The sequence below is a fragment of the Canis lupus genome, chromosome 6, assembly GCF_011100685.1.
Source record: "Canis lupus familiaris isolate Mischka breed German Shepherd chromosome 6, alternate assembly UU_Cfam_GSD_1.0, whole genome shotgun sequence".
NCBI lineage: Eukaryota > Metazoa > Chordata > Mammalia > Carnivora > Canidae > Canis > Canis lupus.
In genome coordinates this window covers 61,270,956-61,290,805 of record NC_049227.1, presented here as the reverse complement: position 1 = coordinate 61,290,805, position 19,850 = coordinate 61,270,956, and the positions used below count along the sequence as shown (strand labels likewise).

Below are 19,850 nucleotides of genomic sequence, written 5' to 3'. Positions count from 1 at the left end.
TTTTGTTTGACCTAGATCATGATCCAGATCCGTATCTTTTGCGTTCCATAATTCCATGACACGCTAGTTATTTATGAAAGATAACATGAGGTGAGCTCTTTGGTGACAAAGGATCCCGGCTGTGTGGACCTGGTGATCCTGCCTTCATGCCTTTCTCTCCAGTCACCTTCCTGGCTTAGCACCACCCCTTATCTTCACCCTTTCTCCCCTGTCCTCTTCTACCTTTCAACCCCCACCTTTTTATAGAGGGGCAAGGAGGGGCAGAGGGAGAGGGAGAGAGGATTTTTAGCACCAAGCACTGAGCTCCACACCCAGCACCGAGCTGATTGGGGGGCCCTGAGGCCATGACCTGAGATGAAATCAAGAGTCCCACACTGAACCAACTGAGACACTCAGGTGCCCTTACCTTTAAAAAACCTTAAAACCAAGATCTATTTTCTTCATGGAATCTAGTTAAGATGACATCTGGCTCACATGAAACTTTTCCATCCCTGATTCCTTTTTCTTTTTTTCTTTTCTTTTCTTTTATTATTTATTCATGAGAGACAGAAAGAGAGAGACAGAAAGAAAGAGGCAGAGACACGGGCAGAGGGAGAAGCAGGCTCCATTCAGGGACCCTGATGTGAGACTCGATCCCGGGACTCCAGGATCACGCCCTGGGCCAAAGGCAGGCACTAAACCTCTGAGCCACCCAGGGATACCCCCTGATTCCTTTTTCATGTCTCTGTCACATAATCACTCACTCAAATATGCATTACCCTGCATTTTTCCTCTAGTTGTTTCTCTATCAAACGGTAGAGTCAGAAAGACCTGCCATTGATTGGTGGTGTGACCTAGGGCAAATTATTTCTTTCCTCTGGTCTCCCTTTTCTCTTCTCTTAAATGGAGATAAAAACCCTTATTTAATTGTTGTGAGAATTGGTGAGATCATATGTGGGAAGAACCCAGCTAAATTGTAGAAGCCAACATGCGGTGGCTCTTGTTGCTGTAATGAAATAAGATAATTTCTATAAATCTCCTAGCATAGTGCCTAGCTCATGTTTGGCACTCAGTGAAATTTCATTCCCTTTGGTACAATAAATAGGTCATAAGCATTTCTTGTTTTCATTTTCACTCAGAGTAAAGTTTTCTCAAGGGCAACACTAAATGTTTTTTTTCATACTCCAGCTTATGTGGATTAGCGTTCCACCCTCCACAGTTTGGAAGGCTTGGTATCTCAGGAGCTCCAGGTGGGGTCGAGTGCCCGCGGCCCACATCAGTGGCCCAGGCAAGGCTCTTTCTCATCCTATGCCTTACTTTCCCTATTCCCTCCACTCTTGGGATCATCTTCCAAATAAACTACCAATATTCAAGGCTCTTGTCTCAGGCTCTGCTTTGGGGGGAACCCAAACTAAGTAAGGAAAAGATTCAATTGACAGAGAAAGACAATAAATTGAACAATGTGCAAAATTGCAGAACTTTCCGAGCTGCCCTAGGCAGCAAAGACAGGAAAATGTCAGTAGAACAAAGCCAAGAATGAAAATCACGCATTCATTTACTCACAAATATGTGTCTTGAGCACCCAGTATGTACCATAACAGATAGTCTTTTTACCCCCATGGCACTTACAGTGCAGTGCAGGGACACGCCATAAACAAGTCAACATGCAAAATCATGTCAAGGAGTGATAGCAGCTCTGAAGACAAAGAAGGCAAGAAAAGAGTTAGACTGTCTGCAGGAGAGGATCCTATTTTAGACAGTGTGATTTATTTAAAATGAATCAAGGCCTGTTTGGGAGGGTGATATTTGAACAGAGACCTAACTAGAGTGAGAGTGACCTACCTTTTGTCCATTGCCTACTGTCTTCTGGAGTGAGAGCAGAAAACAAATGCTTTCTAGCCTGTGGATGGGGTAATAAGATGAGATCAAAATCCAGCTGGTTAGAAAAAATGCGGCACAGAGACTTCTCAGGGTGCAATCTTCCAAGCAGAGTGCTAGGCTGCTTCAAAAGGCCCTTAAGATTCAACCTGGGCCTGCAGCTCCTGTGAAAGCCCTTCCTGCAGAAATGCCTACAGCTTTTCATTTTCTCTCCTGACTCTTGTTCAGTGTGTCCTTCTTTTCAATAACTCAATTAAAAAGAGTGCCCTGATTAATATACAACTTTAGGGCACATACAGAGTATATCTTGTCTCATTTAATTCTCATCCAACTTTGTCCATCAAGTGCTTTCATCCTTATTTTATAGATGAGGGGACTGGGACCTCCCCAGGTCACTTGGAACCACTCATCTATGTCGGAGCCTGAACTCAAACTCAGTCATTTGGCTCCAACCCAGTATTTGTTTCAATGCTGAGTCCACAAACCCCTTCACCTATTTTCACCCCTCCCTCTATCACCTCCGCCTGCCCATCCATGGAACCTGACTTGCGTGGGCTGATGACCCTCTCCATCTATAGGATCTCATCATTCTGACTTTGTATCAGATTTTAGTAAACCCAGAGGTTTATTTTTTAAATTTGTAAAGAAGATTCAATTTTTAAGTAATCTCTAAGCCCAGTGTGGGGCTCGAACTCACAACCCTAAGATCAAGAGTCACATGCTCCACTGGTGGAGCCCACCAGGTGCCACCAAACCCAGAGGTTTATAACTGGAAAAGTCAGAGGATAACTCTTTCAAGAGATTCAATCTTCAGGATTCCAGCTTAGCCAGGTGCTGTACTCTTGATTGGGTTTTCTCATTGCCATATTTAAATATCAAAAATTTTCTTACAAGTAATAATTATTTTTAAGTAAGTACTACCATAGCTGATCCTTAATTCTCCTCCTTTTGAGAAAATGTGAGGTGAAGCTTGACATCATTGCTCCTGGATCTGTCCCACTCTTGCCTAGTGGACTGTTTTTGTTTTCTTGCAGTACATTGCACTTGATTCTGAATCTGAAAGACTTGATCCCTCAGCGATCGCTCCTCTAACATCTGTGGGAATTCAGAGATAATTTCCTCTGTCAGGAACTCTGCTATATAGCTTACGGTTTCAGGCAAAGTGGGACTCTTCCTTGGGGTTGCAGTTGGAAACTGTAAAATTTTTAAAGTTTAAAATCCAATGTTCTATGTCAGTATCTCAAACAATATATGGGAAGCTACTGCACTTTTAAGGAGCTTGCTCTTAAAATGTTGGGAATTCAAGATGACAAATGTCCGCTTAAGGCCATTTCTTCTGGCATATAGGTTGACAATGTTGAACATTTTTAAAGTTTTGGGTTTGTTTTGTTTTGGTATACAAACCCCCCAACTAATAGTTTTCAATCATTACAATAACTCAACGTGTGGTAGGTATTTTTCCAATTTCCATTTTATGCTTCAGTATCACTTTCTACTTCCTCTTTAAGACACTTTGCTCATTTGTAATTATTTAACAACTTAGCTTTTGGGACTATTTGTTTAATATGCCGGAGTTAAAAAGGCAAGTTCTTGAACCAGACAGACCTTGTTAGGATTCCTGGTTCTGAAAGCTCTATGCCCCATGACCCTGGGAAGATGTCTTAATGCTCCCTCACCTCAGTTTCCTCATCTGTAGAATGTGACCAATGACAGTATTGGCTTTATATTATTGTTCTGAGTTTTAATAGTGATCATGTGAGCAGGCCTCGGTATACTGACTGGGATACTGCAAGCATGCCACGACTGTCAGCAGTTGTTATCACTGCTCTTGCTCCGTAATAAATAGATGGCCATCTGTCATGGGTTGCCAGGGACAGTCCTGATTTGCTAGTCGTCTTACTGTAATTATTAATAGTGTTCCCCTGTGTTCTCAAAAGTGTCCCTGTTGGGAAGCACTATAGAAATGGTGGGACTGATCAGTGGTTGCCTGGGTGAGGGAAGTGAAACTGGGAAAATCTGAATAAGGTGAGCGCATGGTATCAATGTCTACATCTTGGTTGTGATATTTTACTATTGTTTTACAAGCTGTTACTCTTGAGGAAAATTGGAGAGGAAGTACACAGATCTTTCTGTATTATTTCTTACAATTCCATGTAAGTCTACAAGGATTTCAAAATAGAAAGTTAGTTAAAAGAAGAAGAAAAAAAGTCCCAGTGTGAAAGATAATGATATGGTCATCCTAGAAACAATATTCCTTGGCCCACTAAGACATGGCCACCTTTCATTGAAAAGACCTGCCATTGGTTCCCTTTACTTCCTTTACTCAGCTTTATTTTCATCCATAGTACTTACCTCCACTTGACATGCTATGTTTATTTGTTTCTTCCTTCAACAACTGTGTTTTGAGTGTTTACTATGATGCCTACTATGTGCCAATGAAGAAACAACATATCAATGAACAAACTCCTTGTGAAGCTAACATTCCAATGGAGGAAATGAATAATAAATTAAAAACACAATTGATAGATTATTTAGCATGTTGAAAAGGGATAAGTGTGTTGAAGAAAAAAATATAGAGTAGATATATTTGTCAGGGTTCTTCAGAAAAACTGAATCAAAAGGATCTATATAAATATTTTTTATAAGAAATTGGCTCACATGATTATGGAGACTGGGAAGTCCCAACATGTGCAGTTGGCAAGCTCTAGACCCAAGAGAGCTAATGATAGGGTTCCAATCCAAGTCCAAAGGTTGGAGAAGCAGAAGAGTTGATGGCATAAGTTCTAATTTGAAAGCTAACAGGCTCAAGACCCATGAAGAGCCAATGTTTCAGTTCAAGTCCAAAAGCAGGCAAAAGCTGATGTCCTAGTTCCAGGGTGGTCAGGCAGGAGGAGTTCCCTCTTTGTGTTGGGGTCAGGCCTTCGACTGATTGAATGAGGCTCACCTCCATTGGGGAGAGCAATCCGTTTTGCTTGGTCTACTGACTCAAATGTTGATCTCAGCTAAAAACACCCTCACACTCAGAATGATGTTTGTGCAAAAATGTGGCCACCTCATGGCCCAATTAAGATGACACATAAAATCAACCAACCACAGCAGGATAAATGGGAATGGATACTGGGTCATGGTTAAAGTTTTGAACAAGGTGGGCATGTAGCATTTTTGGCTAATGGATATTTGAGCAGACTGGAAGAAGGTGAGCCACTTTTTGGCTTATTGCTTGAATTTTCTAATCAGAATGAGAGCTTTATGAAGCCAGGGATTTAATGTTTTATGGTTATATTCCCAATACCTTGTGCTTATTAGGTCCTCAAAAGTATCTGTTGGGTCAATGAGTGAATGGTTGGGGATGGGAACCGTGGTCTGCATGCAGTTATACCTCCTGTCCTTAGTGCAGTGTTTGACACATCCTTAGCAATCAGTAAAAGATTGTTTTTTGTATTCCTATGTTTGTTAATAATACATGATAAATGTCACCTTGGACATGGGCTTACTTGCTTTGTTTGATGCTGTGTCCCAGCACTTCAGCACTTAGAACCATGCCTGTAACACACATAATTATCAGTCAGTAATGATCATTACTAACTATGGGCCCAGATATGGAGATAAAGACTTGTGAAGTGGCTCAACCATGGTCCCATGGCCAGGAAGCAGCAGGGCTGGGGCCTTCACATTGATTTTCCTCCTCTCAAATCACAGTATTTTATCTATACCCAACTGCTTTTAAAACCATCCTGGGGTCTCTCATTTGGCCATGGCCTTTCTGTTACCCACCCCTCTCACCTCGTATTTGCTCACACCAGGCTGTGCTGTGATAACTCCCTGAGTGACAGGCAGTCAGGTTATGTTGAGTTGTCAGCACACACACCTCCAAGGATAGCCACCTCCTCCAGACACCACAGTGTCAAGGGATTACCTACCCCCCCCCCCCCGCCCCCACGGTAACACAAGCGAGAGGTAATGTAACCTTTTGGCGACCATTGACTTTGTCAGACAATAGTATGTGCAGTTCAGTTTGAAAGACTCCACTGGGAAGTTGCAGACTTTTAAAACTAATTTGGTGTTTATTCAACTTTGCAATCACTTCTATGTACTATCTGTGTTTCACACACCGTGAAACGGCGCTACACTGTGCAATTGAATTAGTTGTACAGTGACTCAAAGGCATTAAACAATGACTTTGATATTTTAAGTACTGACTAGGAGGGATTTTTAATTCCTTCCTCATAATGAAAGCAACAAAAAAACCCAGTTACACAACCCTGGAACACTTATTCTCTTTTCTATTCTGGGTGGACCCCACTGAGACAGAAAAAAATCTCCGAGCATTTAGTTTGCTTAATGGTAGAAGAAAAATTAAACAAGCATAGACGTGCAACCTTAATGACACCCAGCAACACTAGAATAACAGTTCCCAGCTTCTAAAACCTGTTATTTAATATAATGGGTAAATCTTGTGGGAGCTTTTCAGGTGCTGCTGAGTCTGAAAAAACAGCTACTTTGTGAGAAGGGGCGGGGGCAGGGGCAGGGCTTGGGCCCCGCTTAGGCTCATTCGCTTGGGAGAGTTTCAATGCCCCATGCAGGACAGGCAGGTGCTGGCCGAGACCCAGTGCTGGCCGGACAGTCCCCAGAGGCCACGGCCCTTCTGGAGACAGCACGGTGGCTACGTGGGCCACCAGGGTTGTCAGTCCTGCCAGGGACAATAAGGAACTTTCACTACAGAGCCTTTCTGGAGATGGCATAGACAGAAAGGAAGAAGGGAGGAGAGGGTAAAAAAAAAAAAAAAAAAAAACAACAAACTCAAAACAAAACCACAGCTAGTGAATTAGCTCCATGAAACTACAAGCATTAGCTGGTAATAGTTCAGGGCAAAGCACCTAAGTGATGATTCACATCTGACAATAAATATATGAATAGCTGTTGAAAGCTTGTTTGATTTTCACAAAGAGGTTTGAACAAACATTCGTTTGTTCATTAGTCTTAAGCAACACTTTTATGGCAGGGGATGCATTAAACCTAACATATGTCTGCTACCGAGATATTTGGTGGTTTTAAAGATGAAGACACAAAGCCATGCATATCATTTTGTGGAGCAGCCTTGAACTACCTGTAATGGAGTGAGATACAGTTATTATGCATTAATGCTGTGAATCTTCATCCAACAAGAGAAAACGAACAGGCGAGAAGGACTGCCGTGTCTTTGGGGATAAAGACTGAGGGGGCCCCATCCTGCGGTGGTACTGAGTTTGCATAAACTCATTTTGTTGTTGTTGTTGTTGTTGCATAATTTTTAAAAACGCAAGTGGTTTAAATCTGTTCCCCGAGGTAATTTATGCTAAACTAGCATTCCAACACCATAAATTCCCCGCTTATGGCAATCTCCGCTTGGGTGTCAGGTCGGGCTAGGTTACTGAGCAAATGGCCGCTTCAAAATTTTTAGGGTAATTGCCTCTATAACTCGTTTAGCATACACCCTGTCAGGAAATCTCTCATTGTCATTGATGCTTCTGTTCCCCTTTTCCCTCCTCCTTTTCCACACTGCTGTATGCAAGGCCACTCTCCAGTGCTGAATGACACTGTACCTTTCATCTTCTGTAGCACCCGGATCTTGTCACTGTTACAGCCTCCACAGCCTCCACTCAAGACAACATGATGTCATGTCTGATGAGATCCGGAAGGTGGGGGTTTGGCTGAGCACCCTTAGGCCCACCCATCTTTGCTGAGGAAATCATCAGTTAAGAGAAGATAGGTGGATTGGGATAAAGCAGAAAGCAAATGACCATAGCCCAAATTCTTCCAATTTGGTTTTGTTTTACAAAGGCTGAGGTTGGTTATTGATGTTTACCAGAACGGTGTGAGCGACTTCAGCAGTGTACTTTGATCCCTTCTCTCATCTCATGGGTGTGGACGGGGAGCCTTGGCAGGAAGGATGTCACTGGGATTGTGTATTGGATGCAAGGCTTGGAGCTTCTATTGATAGGTTGCTCAGTAAGGGGATTTTTCATCAAACTGCCTCATAAAATATGTTAAATACCCAACTCTTAACTCCAATTCATTAATTATCTTGCTTAAAATATACTTCAAATATATCACATTTGACATGGTATGTCACCGATAGCAGAGGGAAATGATAACACTTAAAATCAATAAATGTTTTAAATTTATTTTACTTATTATGGTTGTCATAACATTTTGACATGGAGGGCTGATATGTCAACAATGCTGTTATCACGATGTAAAGCAATGGCATTGAACTGTCTAACCTTCCATGTTGCTGTTTCAGGGGAAAGTGGGCCCAGGGGGAAAATACAGCTAAAATCTCCAAGGAAGCGTCTGCTTATGGAGTCAATACGGGTCATCACTGAATAAAGCAGCCTGAGTACAAAACAAAAGCTGGAGGAGAAAGTCCTCACTGTGATCTGTTGCCTTTCTCCCAGTGAATTAAAAAATAATGGGAGGTGAAATGTATGCAGTGCTTTCTACATCCCAGGCCCTATACCATGTGTTTCATGGTATTTCATCGTGTGAGAGGAGGCACTGTTATCTCTGATTCATAGATGAGAAAACCAAGTTTTGCAAAGCATACATGACATGCACAAGGTCACAGAGCTAATAAGTAGTGAAATCTAGGTTTTAATGGATCGATGCTTGGTTCTCTAGAGACACCAAGGCCATCAGTGTTGCATGGCTAAAGTTGCTTCAACTTGAACTCAGGTTGATTCTGGCCTCTGGTTCAGCCTGACTTCCTACCAGAATACTGCCTCATTTCCAAGCCTCAACCATCACCAACCGCTGGACGCTGATATGGTAGCAACTGAATGTGGGTGATGGGTTGTGGTTTACAAAATGCTTTCGTACTCCTAGAGAGGAGAGGCTTGGAGGCAACTAGCCCTCTTTTCTTTGTCTCCAAGCCTTAGAGATTAAAGACAGAGTCAAAGGAAACTGCAAGAAAGAAGTACTCGAGAGCTACGCTTTTTCTGCTAGTTAGGACACAGGCAAAACTAGATTTTTTTTTTTAAGGGCTAAATGTAGGTTTGACCCTGCTTGAACTAACTCCAAAGCAATGAGTAATAGATGTGACTTGGAATCCTTCACAGCAGCAGTATGTTCTATGCCCAGCTAATTAAAGTTCAGCAAAGGGCTCCTGGTGGGCAGGGTCAATGTCTTCTGTACCTTGGTCTCTATATTGTGTGGACTGGGTGCCTAACTGATATTTGTTCAGTGTGGTTGTTCATCCATGGCCAGATATAAGCAGCTTGTTCATCTTTTTTTTTTTTTTTTAAGATTTTATTTATTTATTCATGAGAGACACATAACAGAGGCAGAGACATTGGTAGAGGGAGAAGCAGGCTCCTTGTGGGGAGCCTGATGTGGGACTTGATACCAGCACCCAGGATCATGCCCTGAGCCAAAGGCAGATGCTCAACCACTGAGCCACCCAGGTGCCCCAGCTTGTTCACATCTTAAGCCGTCTCTTTTCAACTGTTGGTTTGCTTATAAAGTGTTTTTGTTTTGTTTTTACTGGGGGTCCACACCAACTCCTTAACAATTAGCCTTGGCAGCTAAAAGGTGATCATTTGTTTAACTGATATTTATTTCCTATTACTGTTATGGACAAGGCTCTACGTGAGGCAGTGGGGATAGACAAATGTGGGTGATAGATGTCAGTCAACTAATGAAACAATGATTGGATTATCATAGTGACAAGTCTTATAGAGGAAAGATATATGACATTATGGGTGTCCCTAGTAGGAGAACTTGACCCAGACCGGGGGATCTAGAAAGGCTTTCTTGGAGAAATGATGTTTCATCACTGTTAAGGATGATTGAGAATTAACCAGGGCAAGCAAAGTAGGGAAATGATAGCAGGCAGGGTGTCAAATAAATAATCCAGGGAGAGAGAATGCATTGGTGAGACCAATTTGCTCAGAAGAAGCTCAGCAGTATTCTGAAACAGAAAGCAGATCTGTTTGGATAGAATGAGGGATAGTAGGGTGGAGAGCAGTGCAGAAAAATGAGCCTTGCTTTAACCACTTAAAACTTTTTGTTTGCAATAATAAGGGGAATATATTAGCTCAGTAAACAGAAAACCCCAGAGGTAGGATGGCTTGTGACTTCCTCGAGTCATAACTTCATCAGAGCTCTCCATTCCTCTCTGGTTTTCTTAGCCTTAATCTCTCCTACGTGTTGACATGTGTCTCCTAAGGGAGTGAAGAAATTGTAACAGTCCTGGCCCTCACGCCTGCCTTCTGCACCATCCAGAAGAGAAAGGAATTTGTGAGAGAATTCCTAATAAGAGGCCTGCAGATTCACCCTGATTGGAGCAGTGGCCATCACATGGCCAGCCCTGAACCACAGCAGGTGCCGAGCAGGCAGGAATGGTCTGTTGAGTTCGGCCTGGAGCAGGTGAACTGTCTCTGGAGCCAAGGGACAAGCCAACTTCCCTGGAAACAGAGAGATTATAAAACAGAAGTCAGGGCTGCTGGTAAGCATAGAATGGACGATGGGGACGCCATAGTTTCTGCTACTAGACTAAAGAGGTCAAGATAGGCCTGTGCTGTAGAGTTTGGGCCTTATTAAAACCATAAGGGATCATTAAAGGACTTTCAGCAAGTCAGCAATGTCACTAGATTACAATGAGATGTTTAAGAACACGATTATGAACTCCATCTTGGTGTTCCTATGTCCCTAGTTCCTAAGAAGACAATAACTGTCAGGTAAATAAATCATCAGGTCAGAAACAAAAATGCAAATAATTAATTTTTTAGTGGTCCTAATAATATCTAATATATAATAAATACAATAATAATAACAGTTAATTCTTATTCTCTATCTACTGTTAATAATAGCTGATAATAGTAATGAACCAGCCACTCTGAATAGAGCTTTATAAGCATTATTTTATACAATCTTCTATACTCCTAGGAGGTAAGTCCCTCTATTACACCATATTACTGATGGAAAAGCTGAGGTCTGGAGGTTATTAAGTAACTTACCCAAGGTTACACAGCTAGCTAGTAAAAGAGCAAGACCAAAAGCTGCCTGAATTGAAATATTGTGCTATTTCCACTAAACTCTGGAATATCATGGGGGCAATGGAAACCACGTCTTTATTTATTTGGCAAACAATTACTGAATAAATCCTTGTGCCAGGACTCAGGAGTCTCAACTGGCTAGCCATCTGCCAGAATTGGAAAAAAAATTGTGATAAAATACATAAAATGTAAAAATTTGCCACTTAAACCATTTTTAAGTGTAAAATTCAGTGGCATTAATTACATTCTCAATGTTATGCAACCATCCCCCCATTTATTTCCAAAAGTTTTTCATCATTTTGGATAAAAATTGTAACCATTAAAACAATAGCTCCCCACTTCCCTCTCCCACCAGCCTCTGGTAACCTCTTATCGACTTTCTGTCTATAAATTTGCCTTTGCTAGATTGCTAGATATTTTATATAAGTGGAATCATACAGAATTTGTCCTTTTGTGTCTTATTTTATGCTTACCTCACTTCGCATAATGTTTCCGAGGTTTATCTGTGTTATAACATGGGTTAGAATTCCATTTCTTTTCCTGGATGAATAATCTGCAAGCAATTTGACAAAACTATTTTTGTTAGTACAGTGATGACAAAATATTTGAAGTTGAAAAAGTATAATTTCAAGTTAGCTTTGCATTCTCTAGTTTTCACTCTAATCTTCTGGGGTTTTTTGTTTTGTTTTGTTTTGTTTTTTTGTCTTGTTTTGGGGAGAGGGAGGGGCCGAGAGAGTGGGAGAGAGAAAATCTTAAGAATCTCACAAGCCTGAGATCAGGACCTGAGCCAGAACCAAGAGTTGGATACTTAACTGACTGAGCCACCCAGGCGCCCCAGTCTCGTGTTGTCTAGAAATCAGTAGCTTACTTCCACTCATTGAGGTCCCCTGCCTGGCTCCCAAAGGATTTGTGGTTGCAACAACTGCCCTTGTGGTCTGGGGTCACAGAGCTCTTGGAGATTGTTGAGACCCAGTCCCCTCCTCAAGAAGGTAGAAACTTGTCTCTATGTTCCTTTCTGCCATCACCTAGTAACATGTTGCCTAATATACTAGATGCTTAATGAACATTTGCGGGCTCCAGTTTCAATTTAGCGTAGCAGATCTTTATCGAATGTTCATAATGTTCCAGGCACCGTGCAAAAGGCTAAGGATACAATGGAGAGGAAAAGAAATGTGTCTCCGGTTCTCTCGGAGACTCTGCTATCCATAGACAATAACGATGATAAGAGCTGATGATCTGAAAAATAGTAATGTCTTCCATTTTTATAGGGGTTTTTTTTGGTGTTTGTTTGTTTCCAAAGAATGTTCCTGTATATGAGTTCGTTTAGGGCTGTGGTGTTTGACACACATGACTTTTGAAAACCAATGTCTATGTTTTAGTTTATTCCGAATGGAACAAGTTAGAAGAAGTTCTTGGCTAACCAAGATTTTTAAAGTCCGATTTGATGGGGTGGTAAATGATGAATTAATTCTTTCAGAAGGTTTTTTTAAATCTAAAAATAGTTGGTGTAAAGGAAATTGTTTCTCAGCCAAGTTGGGAGATGTGCCAATCTTTTGCTGTGCTCTAAGAATCCTTCCCAACTTGCCTGCCATTTTATGGGCCTCACTCTCTTGATAGCTCCAGGATTTAAGTTAAAAGGGTGTCTTAAAACAAAACGCAGAGTGCACTGCCCTTGTCCCTTCATGTGTGCTATCCAGCCTTACATCAGTTGCGAGGGCTTTTAGAGAGTGAATAGCTTCGGAGTGTCCTCATGGAGGTTTCCTGAGTTCACCAGACTGCCTGTCACCTGGAACTGTCCCACTGATCTGGTCACCAGCAGCATCCTCGTGGAAAAGGAGGTCATGCAACAACAGCTGTCACCCAGACCTCGGCGACTCTCTGACCTGCTGTGTAGCTCCCAGTGTGGGTCTGTCTTCAGTTGTCGCAGCCTCCCCACCCTGGAGATCTGAGAAAGAACATACGTGGAACGAGCCAGCGTTTGTTCAGTGAGATGACCGAGAGGAGCTGGTGTCTTTCTGAATTCTCTCTAATCACTCAGTCTTGTGTCGTTACCAATGAGACTGAAAAGGGCCCACGGAGGACAGTGGACTAGAATCCCTGAAAGAATCCAAACGCAAATTACAAAAAGTGCTTTTTGTCCAACCCCAGGAAAGGACATTAATACATCTGAGCGAACCTACCTAAGAAAAGTGTGTAGGAGGCAGAGAAGGAGACTTGGAATGGGAGGAAATGCCAGTTCGGTCTGGTTCAGAGAAACTCCAACCACAAGCTCTTTTCAGAAGGATATCGGGATTCAAGCATTACATCATCTAAAGAAATTCTCATTGGTGTTCAGACCCTGTCTGGCTGGAATCGGAGTCTCTTTATTTAACCCTTTCTCAGCTGAGACATAGCCCACTCTAACTTTGGGAATATATGTTCCATGTTGTTTGTAACAGCCGTTAGCATTTGGGCAGAAAGCTTTCGAAGGGAGTTGCTTTCTATAAATCCCTCAGCTCAGTAAGTTTTTATGCTTAGAGTGTCAAAAAGTTATTTCAAACGCTTTGTTGCTATGTAATTGCAAAAGCAGCATTCCTGAGAGAAACGCTTCAATGAGAGCCTTTGAAAAATAGACATTTAGTCATTGTATGATTACCTTTCCCACACCTCGGTCCCCTTTCTCTGACTTTCTTCCAGCTTCATTGAGAGGTAATTGACACCTAACACTGCGACAGTTTAGGGTTTACAGCGCGATGACTTGCCATGCATGCGTATTGCAAAATGATCACCGCAGTAAGGTTACCTCTGTCTCCTCGCATAATTACCATTTTTGAAATAGTGAGAACATTTAAGGGTACTCGATGAGCGACTTTCCAGTACAAGATACAGAGCTGTTAGCTAGAGTCACCATGCTGCACACTACATGCCCAGAACGCAGTCATCTGATTACTGAGAGTTCGTACCCTTTGACCAGCATCTCTCCAATTTCCTTCCCTCTCCAGCACCTGGCCACCATTCTTCTCTGTTTCTCTGAGTTCAACTTTTTTAGATTCCACATACGAGTGAGATCACGCAGTATTTGTCTTTCTGTGTCTGACGTATTTCACTGACCACAATGCCCTCAAGGACCATCTGTGTTGTTGCCAACAGCAGGACTTCCTTCTTTTTAATGGCTGAGTAATATTCCATCATCTGTATATCTGCACCTATATCCCCATCATCTTCTATATCCACTTATCCCCTGAGGGAAAATAAGGCTGTTTCCATACCCTGGCTATTGTGAATCACGCTGTGATGAACGCGGGAGTGCATCTATCTCTTCAAGGTAATGCTTCCATTTCCTTCAGATATATTCCCAGGAGTGGGATTGCTAAATCATAGGGTACTTGTATTTTTAATTTTTTGAAGGACCTATGGCTGCCCCAGTTAACACTCTGACCAACAGGGACCAAGGGTTCCCTTGTCTGCATACCTTTGCCAATGCTATATCTCCTGCCCTTTTTGAGAACAGCCATTCTGATAGGTGTGAAGTGTTAGCTCACTGTGGTTTTGATTTGTATTTCCCCAACGATGAGTGATGTGGAATATTTTTTCATGTGCACATTGACCATTTATATATCTTCTTTGGAAAAATGTCTATTCAGGGCCTCTGCCCACTTTTTAAATCAGAGTGCTTGTGTTTTTTCTACTGAATTGTATGAGGTTCCTTATGTATTTTGGATATTAACTCCTTATGAGATACATGGTTTGCAAATAGCTTCCATGGTTTGCAAATAGCTTTTTAGTTTGATATAGCCCCACTTATCTATTTTTGCTTTCTGTTGCTTGTGATTTTGGTATCAATAACATAGTTGCCAAGAACAATGTCGAGGAGAGTTTCCCTATATTCTGTTCTAGGAATTTTATGGTTTCAGGTCTTATGTTTAAAGTCTTTAATTCATTTCCATTTAATATTTGTGTGTGGTGTAAGAACTCTTTCCCTGTGAATATCTAATTTTCTCAGCACTATTTATTGAAGAGACTATCATTTCCCCATTTGGTATTCTTGCCCCCCTTGTCAAATATTAAACCACTCATGAGTGTGTTTATTTCTGGGTTCTAGATTCTGTTTTGTTAGTCTGTGTGTTTATGCCAGTATCATACTGTTTTGATTACTATAACTTTGTAATATAGTTTGAAATCAGAATGTGTGATGTCTTCAAATGTGTTCTTTCTCGGGATTGCTTTGGCCATTTGGCCATTCTTAAGTCGTTCTATACAGATTTTGGGTTTTAAAAAAATTTCTGTGAAAAATGCCATTGGAATTTTGATAGGGATTACAGTGAATTTATAGATACCTTTGGCTGGTATGGTCAATCTCTTTTCTTAACTTTTGGCCAACATTTATGTTAGATTGCTGCTTTACCTTGTCTTTGTAAGTGAATTTTAAAATTATGAACTTATAACTAAGCAACCATCTACAAAAACTGAAGTAACATACAGTGGTCACCAAGCGATTTGTAAGTATTTTGGCTAAATGGTGATGATTTATGGGCATTTCCCACTTTATCTAGGAAGAGGCACTGATACAGTTAATGATTTCAAAAGCATACCATTCTGGAATTGGCTTCTAGTCTTCTTGTCTTCCCACTGGATGCCTGAATGGAACCAGATAGATGCAGACAGTAATTATGGGTCAGAGTGATAAAATGCCTCATAACAGCTTGGGAGTTGTGAAACTTTGGGCTATTATCTTAGTTTCATATCACTTTCCCTTCCTTCTAATGGCAATATTGGAAATACATGTTTTCCAGTTAATAAATTAAAACCCTCTCTACTTCAATCATTTTTGGTTTTCATAACATCCCTGGAGATAAATGGAGATGACTAACAGAGGCAAAAAAAAAATAAGTCTAGAGGTATGACAAATTGTATAGGCTGGAGGAAAATAGGGAAAAGAAATAGGGCCCTCCAATCCCATACTCATTTGTAGGAGGACTGGAGGCTGAGATGTAACTGAGTACCCTCCCTTCTGATCCTATTACTACCAAAAAAAAAAAAAAAATCATAATACTTGGCCTCACCCGTCAGGATTTGGTCCCTGAAGAGAGGAAGAGAAGGGTGGGAGAGTGAAACTCCCAATGTTCTGACCTTCAGAGGAGATAGGAAATTCAGACAAAGAGCATGAGTACTCGAGGAATATGAGCTGTCTCTACCTTCTTCCACACAGAGACCTCCATTTCAACTGATACAGACTTGGCAATTGATTCATAATGACATAGTATTTAATGCTATAAATTTATTTGCGTTTGAAAGAGTAACACTTATATATTCTTTACCAGCCTTAACAATGTTCGCTTGTCACCTGCAAAAACTATTTTCTAGAATTAAGGTTCCCCCTAGTCCAAAGCTCAAAATTATCAGTCATTACTGAAAAGAGGAGTAAAAACAAGCCAACAAACTGCTGTGCATTTGATTCCAGTTCAGAAATCCATTATCTTTCAAATATTCATGTTGTAAGTCAGGTTCTTCAGGATACAGACTCAGAGAATGTACTGGGTAGTGCTCTGCCTTTGGGGAAAGGGATGGGAATCAGACTGTGGAAAGAGAGAAGTCAAACTGTGATACAATCCCAACAAAGGCTCTGAGTTCTGTGACCCTCATCATAGGGCCCTTTGGGGATCTCTGAAGCTGAGCTACCTCTGCAGAGTTGTCTTCACTTGGGGCCAGGGGACTGGGCCTTTACACCCCTACAGTGTGGCCAGTCATGGGATGTGGGTGGCCCTGGGGATAAGGTATGACCCCGGGTGAGGTGAATCTAGAGCAAGTCCTAGTAAGGCGCTCAGCTGAGAGTTGCAAGTGGCCAACACTGCCAGTAGCTGAGGGAATGAGTGTCTTAGTCCCACAGGGTAGATCGGGGTGGTACACCACAGCACCCCCACACTGCAGATGAAAGATCTCAGCAAAATAGACTTCTAAGATTATTCAATCCTTTCAAATGTTGCCAAAGTAAATTAGGGTGATAAAGACTTCAAAGTCAGCCCTGAATGGCCTAGAGATGGCAGATTTCTTAGAAATTATAGGGCAAGGATCTTGTTTAGAACCTTTTTACTCAAATCATCAAATGAATGCCTTTCCCATGTACTAGATAGTAGCAAGAACACAAGGTCTTTTCTGGTTTTTGATGTGTAAGATGGTGAAGGACAGAGGTAGGAGGATAGCTGTCTCCATCACGATCTGCTTGAATAAAAAGCATTTGGCTTAACCTTCACCACCTCAGCTTGAGTCCACATTCTCAGAGGATGAGCTAAAGGTTGCATTCTGGATCTTTCTTTGAAAGAAGGGGAGAAATCTGCTGCCAAGTACAGGAGCATTGGAGCCTTGAAATGGACTCCAAAAACCGGTTGTGGATTTGGAACAATGCCTTATATGGCATCGCTGTTCAGAGCCACTTCAGGGAGCTAGGGGATCATCATGGCATTGCCTACGGTAATCAGGGGCTGTCTGACATTCAGGAGGTGAAGCAAGAAGATATGTGTGCCTAATGTTGAAGAAAAGCATTTTTATGTCTGTTAACATTTATGGTGTCCGATTGAGTGGGTTAGCAAAATAAAGACAGATGGCAACAGATTAATGCGAACACTTACAATACCTACAAGATTGCACCCACTCCAGCTGAAGCTCTTGCGCTCAACTTCCTCTACAACTCACAGTCAAATGTCACTTAGTGACCCTGAAGAGAAGAGCAATTTATGATGGATCAGGAATCAGGATTAACCATACATTTATCATGGAATGAGGAATCAGAAACTTCATTTAATGTATAACTGTGATGTTTGTCTGGGGCTGGTGGATCATTACTTTGCAATCACTCCTTGTGTTAGGAAGCAGGAATTGATTAGCCTAGGGTCATTAAGTCCATCCCCTGCCTCCAGGCTGTACAGTTTGTGTAAATGGTTCCAGCTGGATATGCCTTTATACTATTCTTAAGGAGCTCCTGAAGAGGAAATTACGAGATGTCCCAGAGGAGCACATTGTGAGGGTCTCAGAGCCCTAAGATCCAAGAAGTTCTTTTCCATCTTTAAGGAGCACTGGACTAGGGAGTCATGAAACCTGGACGCTCTTATCAGCTCTGGGATTTAGCAGTGGTTGGTTAGACCTCGGGGTGGCTCCTCTTTGACCTAGTTTTTTCATACGTAGGAGGAGGTTGAAAGGATTCTTCCAGACATGCCCGATACTTCCACACAACTGTCGGGAGCATCAAAAGAGGCAGTGAGATGTAGAACACTGTTGCATTTCTAAATTAGGTTGTGATTCACCAATTCAAGGGTACAAATGGAGATCAATTAGATGCAATTAAGGACTGATCGGGCCATGGAGAAGCAGATGCAATTAGAAGTGAAAAGCCTCTGTGAGTTTAGATTGAGAGAACAGGTCTGAGATGGAGTCAGTCCTGTTTACAGTTGAATGCTGGGTGCATTTGACTTGGTCATGTTCAAGCCTATTGCCCCCATCACAATGTGATACCGAAGGTTAAGTTATCTCGCATGGGGGATTCAGTTGTCATTGTTGGGCTTAAGTATCATTTGGAATGAGTTTTGTTTCTAGCTTTAAGATGCTCAGTGCCCTGGAGTGCACTGTCCTGTATTCGGCTGAATCCAATTACTAGTAGGACAGTGTGGGTTTGGTGTTGAACCAGAAACCCACCCACTCACTGCACATGTGTTTCCATATCACATAGTGAAAAATACATTGTAGCTTCAAGTCTCTGATAAATGGTGGTAAATTTTTCCAACGTTGGAATTTTTCTAATGTCTGATAAATGTCTTTCATAATTCACCAAAGCTTTTTGAGTACAAGAGAACATCCATTATAAAGCAGAGATATGAATTTTCCCTGCGTATGCCTTCTGACATGACCCCACCTTTGCTTTGCCGGCATTTGAGTCAAGGCCGTTTTGTTGTTGCTGCCCAATGGGCTCTGAGGCTGCACTGGAAGAGTTGTGACCCTCTCTCCCTCGACACTTGGACACAATTTGTCCTGTCTTTTTCACCCTTGGAGAGCCTCACAGCTGGTCTGCATGATACCCGATATCATTTTTATGATAAATGGAGGCCTTTCTTAAAGCGCAGTATCTCTGTCCTGCTATGGTGAACAAAATGCCCCCTCCAAGGACAATGCACTTCCTATTAGTTGCAGCTATGCACAGCCATTTCTGCCCTTTGATTTTTGCATCTCCCAAAGTTTGGCTGTATTTCTTTCCTCCCTTTTCTATTTGGTTCCTGGGGCTTTATAGCAGACTTTGTTTGAAGTTCCTGTCTTTCAGAGGCTTTTTACACTTACTTTATTTATTTATTTATTTATTTATTTATTTATTTATTTATTTATTTATTTCAGTAATGAGTGGAGGGTTATAAAAAACAAGTCATGAAGATGCAAAATAACTGAACAGCACACGATTTTAGTATTTCACAGTACATACATGCTAGTGTTAAAAAGGTAGTACATAACATAACATAATATTATCACTTAGCAAGAATTTCTGTTACCAAGATTGAGCACAATTTCATTGATGCTCACAATGGTGCTGCGAGGTAGATAAGGAAACAGACCAGAAAACTGGGACTCCGTGAATTGAGTGTTTTGTTCGTTTGCTTATTTCTAGCAAGTGATGGTGTCAGTATTCAAGCGCAAGTCTTCTGCTTGCGTGTCCGTGTCTTTTCGACTTTATCACAGTATTTAGTACTAATCAAACTTGCAATGCTATTTATGTGACACATTTAATGACATGAATGTTGGTGATTGGGCTGGTTGGCCATCCGGCAGCCATGGTAAGCTACTTCAAAGAAAAGGGTCAGTGGGCTTTAGGTGCCAAGCCAACATTCATTAAGGTGGTTGTGCTGAACAGAAAGGGAGAACAAAAGAGGTTGCAGCTCCAGTGGTTCTTCCTTGCAGGCTTTAGGAAGGTCATTTTAGGGAGGGTGCAATCCTACCTCAGGT

General features: G+C 41.6%; 1 long non-coding RNA gene across 1 annotated transcript; it reads right to left on the bottom strand.

Moving 5' to 3' along the window:
- Positions 1 to 9,200: 9,200 nt before the first annotated feature.
- Positions 9,201 to 13,187, bottom strand: LOC119872363. The gene is made up of 4 exons (XR_005360435.1): positions 13,073 to 13,187; positions 12,776 to 12,989; positions 11,366 to 11,445; positions 9,201 to 10,301 (listed from the first exon to the last, which is right to left on the bottom strand). It is a non-coding gene; the product is annotated as an uncharacterized LOC119872363 (long non-coding RNA).
- Between the last annotated feature and the right edge of the window lie 6,663 nt (positions 13,188 to 19,850).